The 11,226-nt window shown below is 46.8% G+C and overlaps 1 long non-coding RNA gene across 2 annotated transcripts in view; it reads left to right on the top strand.

The window, feature by feature from the left end:
- The first annotated feature begins 2,866 nt into the window (after positions 1 to 2,866).
- The window catches only part of LOC142665122 (uncharacterized), a 41,098-nt gene continuing 32,738 nt past the window's right edge, over positions 2,867 to 11,226 (top strand). For both annotated transcript variants that reach the window (XR_012851435.1, XR_012851436.1), the window contains exons 1-2: positions 2,867 to 2,931; positions 6,658 to 6,789. This is a non-coding gene — a long non-coding RNA (uncharacterized LOC142665122). The remainder of the gene's footprint in view (positions 2,932 to 6,657; positions 6,790 to 11,226) is intronic.

Raw genomic sequence — 11,226 nt, 5'->3', positions numbered from 1 at the left:
CGAGACCACCTCAAGAGGCAGCGACCTGGTAGTCCCCCCGCAGCAAAGACCAGATCCCTGTGGACGGGGTTAAAGGGTGAAGACCGGGAAAGCTACTTCGATAATGCCCTTAGAGGTGGCCCTAAACCAAACTGGTGGAAAAGCCCAGTGGGTCCACTACCTGCTGGTCATGACATCTAGCGCCGGCAACTCTCTGTGCGCCTAACACCCCTATATATTATGCCACCTGCGCCATTTGGATAAATGCGCCACCATTTGTGCCGTTTTAGCCACTACCTGTATCCTATGACACTACTGATAAATCACCGTATATTCCTGACTTGTCCACATCGTGTCCTCCCTGTTATTTGTACACGGCAGGTTAACCCCGGCAATGCCACGAATGGCAGCGCTTATTTATAACGGGCAAATAAACCCGGATGACATATATAAACAGCCTCGTTACCCTGGGCGAACTGTAAGCAGCGCAGAAATTACCTCGCTGATCAGATTCGCTGCCGGCGTCCGTCTGAACACTCAAAACAATGAATGTATCCGAGCCCTGACTCACCGTGAACGAACCTCCTCATCTCCAAGTGTCACGGGCCTACACAGACTTGTTCAGTAAATGACGGCGCTGACGGTATCGTAATCCACGGTGGATACAGGGACGCAAATCAGCGACAAAAAATGATGGATTAACTATTTGTAAACTACTGTAGTAGAACAGGCCCTTTAAGGAACTCCCTGAGGATATTAAACATGGTTGAGGTGATTTTTTTTTTTTTTAAGGGTCTGTTCACACTGAGTATTTTGCAGCCAGAAAATTCTGCGTGGAAAAATCAACTCCGTTTTTTTAAGTGCTTAGGCCGGGTTAACACAGGTCGGATACGCTGCGTAAAAATCACGCAAAGTGTCCAACCTGGAACCCGCAGTACGTTCCGTCCAAAAAAATAAATAAAAAATAGCACCGGTTTTTGAAAGGAATATCCGCTGTGGGAGAAAGCGCTCATACTTACCCACTCGGCATTCTCTGCGCGTCGTACGGCCTTCTACGATGACGCTACAGCCGGTGATTGGATTCAAACCTCATCCCAGGAGGCCGGACAGCAGGGAGGAGGAGCGCGTTCTGCGCAAGTATGTTTTTTTTTTTCTGGAGTTGCGATTTTTGAGGGCGTAACCGCTGCATATACGCCGCAAAGCTTGGTTATCTGTTATGGTATGTTCACACTGCAAAAAAAAAAAAAACGGCTGTAAAATACGGAGCGGTTTTCAAGGGAAAAACCGCCTCTGATTTTCAGCCATTTTTTATGCAACAAGCGTTTTTTTTAAAGGCCGTTTTTGGAGCGATTTTTCTATTGAGCTAATGAAAAACGGCTCAAGAAGTGACATGGACTTCTTTTTATGGGCCGTTCTATCAGACGGCCGCGTAAAAATACGCCCCTTCGGAACGAATCGCCGTTTTTCCCATTGAAATCAACGGGCAGATGTTTGGAGGCGCGAAAAACGGCTGAAAATAGGTCGTGTGAACATACCCTTAGATACACCGGCTCAGCACAGTATCACACGTGATCGGATTAGATACACCGGCTCAGCACAGTATCACACGAGATAGGATTAGATATACTGGTTCAGCAGACAGTATCACACATGGTAGGATTAGATACACCGGCTCAGCACAGTATCACACGAGATAGGATTAGATACACCGGCTCAGCACAGTATCACACGTGATAGGATTAGATACACCGGCTCAGCACAGTATCACACGAGATAGGATTAGATACACCGGCTCAGCACAGTATCACACGAGATAGGATTAGATACACCGGCTCAGCACAGTATCACACGTGATAGGATTAGATACACTGGTTCAGCACAGTATCACACGTGATAGGATTAGATACACCGCCTCAGCACAGGATCACACGAGATAGGATTAGATACACCGGCTCAGCAGACAGTATCACACGAGATAGGATTAGATACACCGGCTCAGCACAGTATCACACGTGATAGGATTAGATACACTGGCTCAGCACAGTATCACACGTGATAGGATTAGATACACTGGCTCAGCACAGTATCACACGTGATAGGATTAGATACACTGGCTCAGCACAGTATCACACGTGATAGGATTAGATACACTGGCTCAGCACAGTATCACACGTGATAGGATTAGATACACTGGCTCAGCACAGTATCACACGTGATAGGATTAGATACACTGGCTCAGCACAGTATCACATCGCAGTTGAGGTGCGGTTTAAACCACATCCAAAAAAGTATGTATTTTTACCACGCTTTGGTGTGTTTTCCGTGTGAACTTACCCTAAGAAACACCTTAAAAAACGCCTCAAATTGCGGTAAAAGCGCATTCACTTTACCAATGCAGTTTTTTCCCCGCAGTTTTAACCACGCCGCGACATCTGAACACACCCCAATCCATTCAGATGCGGCAATTCAGGTAAAAAAAATACAACCCCGATCAAAAATGCATAAAATCATGGTTAAAAACCCAGGCGGCTTTGGAACGCTTTTATCAATACAGTTTTATCCGTACCTCAATGTCTGAACGGACGCCTAGCCACACCGGCTCAGCAGTACACGGTCCATAGTCGATGTCTCACCTCACAGGTCACTCGTGGTCAGGCGCAGCTTGTGATGTTCGGCCTCCACTCATGATCCATCAGTCCAATGACCCTCAGCTGCATTATCTTGACCACAGATTTCACCATGGAAACAAACATGGACGCTCCTTCTTGTGGGGGTGTCTAATGTGGGCTAAAGTCGGGTCATATCATCTGTGTTTGTGCGGTTTCCTCCATATACCTCCGTTTCCAAAAGGAAAGTTTGCGGTGTGAGATGAGGAAATAACGCAGCAGGGATTTGACTTATGACAAGATGGAGGGCCGGACATCACAGGCCGCACCTGTTCAGGACTGGAAGGTGAGACGCGGTTTTAATTTTCTAATCCCATATATAATGTCTGATAATCGCGCGAAAGCGTTCACGAAAGAAGGCCGTGCGATATCGCCGACGCTGTAGGGGGCGCAATTTTTACCACAAAACCGCACAGCCATTAACAATCTCGTGTGGACAATTAGGATGAAGGCCTCGCGCACACGAACGTGTTTTTGCGTCCGCAAATATACGGATGAATTGCGGACCCCTTCATTTCTATGGTTTCCACAGTCCGTGCATTGGCCGGGAAGAGGGAAATGGCAGAGGCTCCATATGGACAGCAGGTTATAATATTTGTTTTGCCGTAACCCGCCCCCTGTCCTGACCTTTAACCTGACCCGGTAGTCATCCGGTTTCTCTGGGTTATATAAACAGTGAATCTTCTCTGAATAATCACTTGTACTCTGACCTGACGAAGAGGCCGGTACGGCTTCGAAACACAGTATCTTGTTGTTGTTACATGTACAATTAAAGTATCTCATCCTTATACGGCTGCGCCCTTGGATTTCTCCGACCTTTTTACTGGATAGAGCTGTTGTTGATAGTGCCATACTGCCCGCCCCTGTAGATAATGGCCCTACCTCCCTCTTGTAGATAGTGCCCCCCAAACAAATAAAACAAAATAAAAACTTATACTCACCCAGACCCCGTCCTAAGGACGCAGACACTATTGAATGTGGCGTCGCTACCGCTGTAGCAGAGTTAGCGGCTTCTAACGGCGCCACCGGGCATGGAGGGCTGCACTGCAGCAAAACTACCATGTACTTGCCATGAATATACCTTTACAGGCTTAGATACACCGGCTCAGAAAACAGTATCACATGATAGGGTTAGCTAAACCGGCTCAGCAGGCTGTATCACACATGATAGGCTTAGATACAATCAGCTCAGCAGGAAGTATCACACATGATAGGCTTAGATACAATCTGCTCAGGAGGCAGTATCACACATGATGGGCTTGGATACAATCCGCTCAGAAGGCAGTATCACACATGATGGGCTTAGATACAATCAGCTCAGCAGGCAGTATCACACATGATGGGCTTGGATACAATCAGCTCAGCAGGCAGTACCACACATGATGGGCTTAGATACAATCAGCTCAGCAGGCAGTACCACACATGATGGGCTTAGATACAATCAGCTCAGCAGGCAGTACCACACATGATGGGCTTAGATACAATCAGCTCAGCAGGCAGTATCACACATGATGGGCTTAGATACAATCAGCTCAGCAGGCAGTATCACACATGATGGGCTTAGATACAATCAGCTCAGCAGGCAGTACCACACATGATGGGCTTAGATACAATCAGCTCAGCAGGCAGTATCACACATGATGGGCTTAGATACAATCAGCTCAGCAGGCAGTATCACACATGATGGGCTTAGATACAATCAGCTCAGCAGGCAGTACCACACATGATGGGCTTAGATACAATCAGCTCAGCAGGCAGTACCACACATGATGGGCTTAGATACAATCCGCACACTTTCCCTGGAAATTATTTTAGAATGTTGACTACATCTATTGAATTTTGAATGGACACAATAACACATTCTGATCAGTGCCGGAAACGTCGGCCTCCGTGCTAAATAAGTAAACAAAAGAAAATACGATGGGAAATGAACACGCCAAAGTCTTCATTTTCCGAATGAAATGGATCTAGAAAGTTTAATAAATGAAGACCATTTGTCTTCTCTTATGACTGAGCCGAGCACTTTGCAATCATGAGTCTGCAGTGCGGACAGAGATGAGGCTCTTGTAATATGGCCTGTGAGTACCGCGAGTTATTATGGCCCGCGCCGCCGATCCTGATTAACTGTCGTAAGAGCGATAAATGTCATCTGTTTTGTGAGGGTGCAGAATTTACAGGGGGTGGGACCAGATAGGACTTCTAACTGGCTACGGTTTTTGTCACACTTTCATTACGTGATGTCCAGGACAGTACAGGATTCATTAAAAACTGTCACCGCAACATCAGCGTTGGAAAAGGAAAAATGTCTCAGCTATGCGACAGATGCATAGAAATGTCTCTCAATCTAAGGCCGGGTTCCCACGGGACTGATACGCTGCGTAAAACTATGCAGCGTATCCGACCTGGAACCCGCAGTACATTCCGTCCGAAAACCGCACCACGTCGGTCCGGTCACATGGGATGTAACGTCATCCCAGGAGTCCGGCCTCTGACGTCATCCAGGCCGGCCTCCTGGGATGACGTATCGTCCCATGTGACCACCTTTGATTGGCTGCAGCGGTCACATGGGATGCAACGTCATCCCAGGAGGCCGGACTGCAGGAAGAAGGAGCGCGTTCTGGGTATGATTTTTTTTTTTTTTACATAGTTGTGATTTTTGCGGCGTAATTGCTGCGATTACGCTGCAAGAGTCGCAACACTTGGCTTTCTGTTGCGAGTTTTGCATCCCCATTGAATTAAATCGGGAAAACCAGCATAAATTGACATCAAATTCCGCACCGCAGGTCGATTTATTAACGTTTACACTGCGATTTGTTTCCGCAGTGTGGGAATGAGATTTACTAAGTTTCATCCACTTCGCTGCTACTGTAAATGCTGCGGAATTTCCGCACAGAATTCCGTTGCGGAAATTCCGCAGCATTTACGCTACGTGGGAACCCAGCCTAACACTACTCCAAAAGTACTGATGGCATATATCAATTTGTACTGCCAGCACCTCTACTGAATGTAAGTGAGATATCCAGGGATCTGCCGATACATGGAGATCTGCATGTGTCACCCGCTGGCCACAGCCTATGTTGCTAGGCAACGTCCTGAACGTATTTGAGCTGCTACCTAAGAAACAAGGGAGAAAAAAAATATTAACTATGGTCTCTGATTGACTTCTTAATTCATGTATAATTCTTGAAGGTAAAATTTGGTTTTCACTGGAGCTCCCCTTTAAAAAAATAAATAAAAAAAAATGGCCCACGTCTATCATTGTGTTTACGCCAAACGGTTAAAGCTTTATCTACATAGGCCTGGATGCCGCCTAACCTGCGGGTAGACCGGACCCGTATTTATCACGGCTACCACAATGGCTTAGACTCGCTTTACTTCTGGTGGCAGTTTGGCGGAAAAAAATAATTCACTCTGGAGTTTCAACCAAGTCCCGTCCCGTCGTGCCCTATTACCCGTTCTGAGGTGAAGCACCAAAAAATACTATAAAAATTAACCAAGCGACGTCCTATAAATATGAATTTTCGATACGAAAAAATTTAGGTAAATCGGCATGAAAATATCAGGCAGGCGCTGGGAGTTGTAGTACTCTAAGCTCTTGGCTACTCCATAATTTTATAGGACACCAGCTTTTACTATGTACGACTTGCCGTGAGAGGGTTAAGTCTTAATTCAGACTTAGAGAGGTGGGAGAAAGACTGGGGAGGAAATAAAAATGATTTTGTAGGAGCCCGGACACCTTTAACACTTCCTCCCGCGGTGATTTAGCACCAGTGACAACCTTTAATCGTCTCCACACTCCGAACGATGTTCCATTAACAGGAAGGAGCGCGTCCTACTTAATACCGTCAGGTAATTTCACACTTCTCTGTCGTACAGACCTCAAACAAACCTGCGATTAAATCATCACGAGAAAATATAGTAATGTCCGTACTCCCACCATATCCGAAGCAGAGCCCTGCATTAACCATACGCACTGACCCACAGAGCTTACAATCTAATTTATATCTCTTAGGGAGCACCAAGCATTGGAGCGGCAGAAACCCGCCAGCAATTTGTCAGATGGCAGCGTCGATAAATCCTGAGGAACCCGAAGTCAATGGCTTCATCTATTCAGGAGTAACCAAGATATAAATCATTCCACGAGGTAATTCACGGCTTTCCATTTGTACGCTCTTCTGGAAAACATAATTTAAATGCTTTATTCTGGATCAGTGGCGACAATGAAACGTAGAATCTGATGGCGTAAGAGAAGATTTCGGCTCACGGCGATGTCTATTTCCCGATTTGTGGTATTTGATTTTTACAGGTGTAATAGTTGATTTTCTCGCCGCAAACATTAGATCATTCTGAATCTGCCGTCTACTAGTCATTTTTATCACAACTATTTGTCCTAGATAATTGTTACCAGTCTGAGTTTCACACATTGCCTATTTGGAACGCCATTTGTGAGGTCAGACACTGATGTTGGGGGAGGGGGCCTGGCTGGTAATCTCCGTTCAAGTTTAACTCACAGGTGTTGGATGGGGTTGAGGTCAAGACTCTGTGTGGCCAGTCAAGTTCTTCTACACCAAACTGGCCCAAGCAGGGACATAACTAGAAAAAGACCGAGCCCGATAGCAAATTTTTTAGGCTCCCCCACAACCAACGCCCCACCCCCGTGACAATAAACATCTATCAGTTCTGTGTGCGATGTAAAAATACAGCTGGGCCGCCAAGTTGTAGATCATCTACCCCTCCCCCTATTTTATGAGTTCCCATTAATAATGATCCCACAGCCCTCTGTAGATAGTGCCATACACACTTCCTTGTAGATAGTGCCCCCCAAACAAATAAAAAAAATTGGGACCCCCTCCTAGGAGCAGTAACCCCAGCTAGAGTATAGGTCGGGGGTTCCGCTCCTAGAAAGAACCACTGACATCACTGTCCATATATGGACAGTGACGTCAGTGGCTACTCCTGGAGCGGAATCCCCTGCTAGAGCATTGCCGGGGATTCTGCTTCAGGAGGAGCCCCTGACATCATCAGGGGTTTCCTCTAGGAACGGAATCCCTGGCATGAGCGTCGGCAATGGAGATTCCGCTCCAGGAGTAGCCCTTGATGTCACTGTCCATATATGGACAGTGACGTTAGGAGTTCCCTCTAGGAGTGGAATACCCGGCCAGAACATTGGCAACGATCTGGCGGGGGATTCCGCTCCTGGAGGAGCCACTGAGGTCACTGTCCATATATGGACAGTGACGTCAAGGGCTTCCCCGGGCACAGCACTTTAAATAGCGCGGTGCCTGGGGAGTCTTCGAGCGAAGTTCAACTTGCTCTTCCGCTCTGAACTAATGCTGAATCGGGGAGCTGACTGTTTCCTGCTTCAGCATTGGGTTCAACTGTACCTGCGTCCCAAGGACGCAGATACTGTTGACAGCAGGACATACCACCGGCCGCACGGGACATTGCCCAGAATCTGGAACTGTCCCGCTGAATCTGGGACGGTTGGGAGGTATGTTTCCACTACTCCAGAGTCCAGTGTCGGCGGCTTTACACCACTCCATCTGACGCTTGACATTATGCTTGGTGATGTAAGGCTGGCATGCAGCTGTTCGGCCCCCATGCCTTGAAGCTCCCGGGCACAGATTTTGTGTGGATGTTCATACCAGAGGAGGTCTGTACTCTGCAGTTATGGAGTCAGCAGAGCGGTGGCGACTTTTCTTTTACGGGATGTTATACACCTGGGGAAATGGTACTAAATGAAACACAGGAATTCAATGATTAAGAGGGGGGTGTCCCAATACGCTTCTCCATATAGTGTAAGTTTCCGAGGCGTCCCACGATACTCCTATGCCCCAACGACGACAACATTAATAATTGTATTTTTCTAATATTTTCGGACAAGTTCAACCAAGGCGATCCTTCACATAAAGGAGTGGATATTCCCCCGCACTGGCGAGTAATAGGTTTCTCATAGAGGATATGGGATAACGCAGATTTTACTTTGCACCTTTCCGTCTTTCTCCCGGAATTTATTTGCCCCTTCTATGATTTCCCGCTGTCTGCCGGTTGTGTAAGTAATGGGATGGCGTCTCTCGGCTTCACACCGTTCTGCTCTACTGCAGTTCTATTTAGACCCCGGGTCATTCCTGTCTCATTTAATTTTTTTTTTCCTGTACAGTAGTGACACCAGCTCATCATCTTGGCCGGCTTGTAGACATCCTGCAGCCAGCGCCGCTCCTGGAGCAGAGTAGCTGCAAGTCCCGCTCCTGGCCAGCAGTTAATTATCTCAGAATGGAGGTCGCTCCTGAAAGCGCGGCGTGTGAGGGGGGGGTTATGATGCGAGATATGGGATGTGAGGGACCCACTCGTGTCTTGCCGCTCACAATGAGGACATGACGGCTCTCTGATGTCTTCTAAACATCGTTTTGTCATTGCCGTAAAATTAATTTAAGAAAAATTGCAAGTGACTTCCCCAGAAGTGTCGGCAGCTGTTTATAACAAGGATTATTACTGTTAGGAGATCATGTCTGGTAATGGCCAGAATATTAAGGCCTGGTCGTTTTAATACAATGAGCGGAACGTTGCCCCTGGGCCGATCCAAGACTCCACGCACCTGGAGGAAGGGGCAGGGACATAGCTAAAGGATCATGGGCCCCGGAGCAAAAGTCCTTCTTGGGGGGGCCCCTCAATTTGTCTTCATGGCCGACAGTCCGCAGCTTTCAGCTCCATTGCTGGGTCTCCTAAATGATCCGTCGATGTAGCACCAGCAGCCAGGGGCGTCGGTAAGGTCTTAAGACATCAGGGGCAATAGCCCCAAGACATGTGTTTTACCCCCCACCCAAAAAAAAACAATAACATAAAGCATATCTATAAGAGAACGACCCCTATAGCTCCACCCACTGGCTGATACGGAGGCCCACGGTATGAGGGGGCCCGTGCTGCACTATCTACATGGAGCAGCTGTATGGCGCTATCTACAGGGGGAGCTGTATAGCGCTATCTACAGGGGGGCTGTATGGTGCTATCTACCACGGGGACTGTATGGCGCTATCTACAAAGGGGGTACTATCTACAAGGGGGGCTGCATGGCACTGTCAACAAGGGGGGCACTATCTACATCGTTTACAGGGGGGCTGTATAGCACTGTCTACGGGGGGCTGTATGGCAGAACCTACTGGGGGCACGATCTACAGGGGGGGGGGGGGCTGTGTGTGGCACCCAGGGGAGGGGCCAAGTCAAAAGTTTGCTATGGGGCCCAGTCTTTTTTAGTTACGCCCCCCTGGCTCTGCCACTGGATAGGATTAGATACAGAGCCCAACAGACAGACTTAGATACAGTGCCAAGCGGATAGTATCAAATGTGATAGACTTGGATACAGGGCCCATCAGATAGTATCACGCATGATCGGCTTACATACAGGGCCCAGCGGACAGTACGCCATCTTTGTATTCCCATTAAGCCTATCGAGCTTAATAGAAGACTGTCAGAGTCATGATATACTACAATACATTAGTATTGTGGTATATTGTGCAAGTGATCCAATGATCGCTGGTTCAAGTCCCCTAGGGCGACTAATAAAAAAAATAGTCTAAACTATTACAATATAACATTATTAAAACCACGCGGTGAATGCCGTAAAACAAAAAAAAAAAAAACAACTGCCAGAACCGCTGTTTTTTGGTCACCTCATCTCCCAAAAAATTGAAGTAAAAAGTGATCAAAAAGTCTTATGTACCCCAAAATGGTACCAATGGAAATTAAAAATAAAACAGCCCTCCTACCGCTCAATGGATGAAGAAATAAAGAAGTAATGGCTCTCAGAATTTGGCGACACAAAACAAATGTTATTTTTAACTATTACTTTTTTTCCTTGGAAAAGTAGTAAAACATAACAAAAACGACATAAATTTGGTATCGCCGTAATCATATTGACCCGCAGAATAAAGTTGAGTTGTCGTTTTTATTGCAGGGTGAATGCAGTAAAAACAAATCCCAAAATACAATGGAGGACTCCATTTTTTCCTATTTCATCCCACAAAGAATTGTTTTCCCTGTACAATAAATTGTGCTGTCAAAAATTACAACTCGTTGGCCAAAAAAACAAGCCCTCGTACCGCTATATCAACGGGCGTCACTGATCAATGTATCAGCATAAGGCCTTATTCACACCAACGTGGTGAAACTCGGACGTGAAAAACGTCAGTTTTTCATGTCCACGTTTCCCCCACTCGGGTCCCGTTTTCATGGCTCCCCATAGACTTGAGTCTATGGAGGGATCCGTAAAAACGGAAAAAAAATAGGATTAGAATGTTCTATTTTTTCAATAGACCCTTCACACGGTCCGTTGAAACTTCGGCCGTGTGAATGGCCACGTTGAAGCACGTTATTTTATTTTAACGGCCTTGAACGGCGTTCGTCTGAATAAGGCCTTACAGCGACATTTTCAACATCGCAAAGCTCGTCTCTTTTATTCACATTTCTGGCTGCAGCTCGCTGTTTCTCCAGCGTTAACATTATCGTAATTTACAGGCAGAGACAAGAAGAACGCGCAATTCTCTTCCCAAACGTGAGAGGCTCTGCACGCCTGCGACAATGCGAA

The sequence above is a fragment of the Rhinoderma darwinii genome, chromosome 12 (assembly GCF_050947455.1).
Source record: "Rhinoderma darwinii isolate aRhiDar2 chromosome 12, aRhiDar2.hap1, whole genome shotgun sequence".
NCBI classification, from domain to species: Eukaryota; Metazoa; Chordata; class Amphibia; order Anura; family Rhinodermatidae; genus Rhinoderma; species Rhinoderma darwinii.
Note: the sequence above shows the minus strand (reverse complement) of the source record. Positions and strands in the feature narration are given on the sequence as shown.